This window comes from Rutidosis leptorrhynchoides, chromosome 11, assembly GCF_046630445.1.
Source record: "Rutidosis leptorrhynchoides isolate AG116_Rl617_1_P2 chromosome 11, CSIRO_AGI_Rlap_v1, whole genome shotgun sequence".
NCBI classification, from domain to species: domain Eukaryota; kingdom Viridiplantae; phylum Streptophyta; class Magnoliopsida; order Asterales; family Asteraceae; genus Rutidosis; species Rutidosis leptorrhynchoides.
Genome location: NC_092343.1, coordinates 153,348,062 through 153,350,993, shown reverse-complemented (window position 1 = coordinate 153,350,993; position 2,932 = coordinate 153,348,062). Strand labels below are relative to the sequence as shown.

Genomic DNA, 2,932 nt, shown 5'->3' with positions numbered 1-2,932 from the left:
TAACCTCGACCAAATTCCGACGATTCACGAACCGTTATTTATATATAAATATGTATATATATATTATAACTTGAGAATATTAATAAAGTATTTAACGTATAATACTTTACATGAACGTATTTGTTTCAATATGTTTATCGATGGAATGAGAAGATAATATCAAATGATTGATTTATCAGATACATTGTGATATGATTACGGGTCTATGTTATAAGGTCCACTGTGATTTAAGAAATCTATTCTTTTTGACAACATTCGGAAAATGGTAAAGTGATTTATAAGTAAGAACGTGGAGTGTAAATAACTTAGATGTTAGATATCGACAAGTTAAGTAACTCGACATTTTTCATTAAGATGATTTCATACGTTTATTTAACCTTTGAATTTTATCGCATGCTTCACCAACAGACTGTAATTTAAAAACTTGAAACCTATTATGAATATATATAATTCTACTTTTCTAAAACGTTTTATGATATAACGATTTTCATTATTTTAACCTTTAAACTGTAATAACCCGACTTTTTACGTTAACTTTTCGTTAAAAACTTAACAAATGTTACTTAAAATTTACAATTTTGTATGTAATTTTTTTTAATATACTATTATTAATATTGGTTACATGTTTTTTTTAAAAAAACTACGGTTAGTGAAAACGAGAAAAATATATTTTAAGACAACAAAACGTATGGTTATTAATTTTAATAACTATGTTATATAACAATTGAGTTTTAAAAATCATTTTAATTAAGTAGGATGTCAATACTTATATTTTTGTTGGTATTCAACAAGTATTTATACACATATTATACAAACGTTTCTACATGTATGTGCATAGTTATATACACTAATAATTCAAACTAATAATTCTATTTATTATTATTATTATTATTATTATTATTATTATTATTATCTATTATCTATCTATATTATATATAATAATAACAAAGTTAGTTTTAGCTAATCACCCTTAAAAATAGCTTACATGTCAAAGAAATAACCATTAGATGCAAATTCTACTTTTAATCTCAACCATTAAAACCCTTGATAACTCAACAATTGTATCTCTCCTCGTATTTTGACACTACATCCCTAAAATGCCCTCTGAACCAACCAAAAAAAAAAAAAAAAAAAAAACACGGGATTCGTATCAAAACATGATGTAGGTTAATTTCAATTAGGGGTTCTTCGCTTAAAAATTATCACGTCTCCAGATGAGTTCCATCCATGCAATTAGGGTGCAGCACACAAAAAAATTGTTTCATCATCTCTAGATGAATTCAATCTATGCAATTAGGGTCGCGTGCAATTATATTGGTTAATTGATTTGTGATAACAATCAATTTCGTGTATCTCCAATTGGTAATGGATTATTCTATTTCGTTCTGAACGATTTATATCGTTTGCTAATCGATTGTTAAACAATTGAGTTATTCTATTTTTTTTCTTGGGTTAATCTATTGTTAAACTATTTAGTTTGTTTTTTTCCCTTTTTGTTTTGTAATCGATGAATCTTGGAATATAATTAAGAAATATTTCAATTAAGCCTTCTAACTGTCCGATAAAATGCTTCAATCAATGATGAGTGTGTATTTGATTAAGCCTTCCATAGTTCTTTGATTTTAGGTACTCTCAAATTCTGCTACTGTAAAGTCGGTGCAAGTTATATCATTCACCGTGAGATTCTCTACTGCTGCTGTTGCTGTAGCTAAAGGTACTCTTTTAAAAACATATTACCGTTGTTGTTTAGTTTTCATGTTTATGACTAGACATTCTCACAGACAGATTAAATATGAATATGTCTAAGATTAAAGCAAACTAAACAGCCATACCCTAAGTGTTAGATATGGAGACCATATTGGTTTTGCTCATGTTTTCTACTTTTTGCTTTAGTTTTGGGTAAACTGAAGGACTTTTTAGGTGCCAGTGACGGATTTCCTAGGAGCCATGGCAGAGTCAAACAAGAAATTGCAGCAAAATGCAATGGTATTGCTTATTTGTATGTCTTTGTTTGTTTTAACACATGTGTATAGATAAGTGTTCAACTGTTCACGTTTTAACATATATTGTTTCATCATAGTGATCGTCTCATAGTGGTGAGTTAATAGTTTTGTGTGTGTTGAGGAAACTTGAGTTTAGAGTCATGTCACTCATGTGAAGGTGGATCAATTATGGCTGCTGCTTTTGAGATAAAAAAATCACATGTTTGTAAAAAACTTTGTTAGACGATCATTGTTTTGGTACAAGAATGTTGCAACAAACCATACCTATTAATGTGATCAAATACCGTCCCTGACAAAGAGGAAGCTAGAGATGTTGAATTGAAGCTGTAAGTTTCGGAGCAATTGTTGCATTAAAATCACTCCCCAGTAACCTAGAAGTATCGTTTGTCCTCATCTAAGGTAAAATTTCAGTTTTATTTCGTTTTAAACGTAGAACAGTTACGTTTGTGTTTTTAGGAGTTTCGATTCGATGTCATTTTTCTTACACTGAGGTAACTTGAATTTTTAGGATATTAGTTTTTCATAGTTGGAGGTTACTTGAAATCACATTTTACTTAAATAGAAAATAATACGCCTTTTTTGACAATAGATCATCTCTTTTGAAAAATTCTAATTTTTTATTTTCCCCAAATTAGTTGCATATTATGTATTACAGGAAATGTGAATTTTGGTGATGTTAGTGGTTAATTTCATGGATGTTATAATTTAAAAGTTTATAACTACCTTTAGTGATCTGACTCTTGGTTATGGACTACTGATATTAAAGAGAAAGGAGAGAGTAATAAATCTTATTGAAGTGAATGGTGCAAAAACTCATTACATTCGATCCTATATTTATACTATAAATTTTACTGTGCAGTTAGGTGAAATAATAATACACCCGTGATCATGAACATAGTTTGTCATCCACTTTATGTCTTTATCATTAC

The 2,932-nt window shown here is 28.8% G+C and overlaps 1 long non-coding RNA gene across 1 annotated transcript; it reads left to right on the top strand.

The window, feature by feature from the left end:
- Positions 1-1,168: 1,168 nt before the first annotated feature.
- LOC139876770 (uncharacterized) lies at positions 1,169-2,689 on the top strand. Its single transcript, XR_011768278.1, has 3 exons — positions 1,169-1,362; positions 1,613-1,714; positions 1,894-2,689. It is a non-coding gene; the product is annotated as an uncharacterized lncRNA (long non-coding RNA).
- Positions 2,690-2,932: the final 243 nt, after the last annotated feature.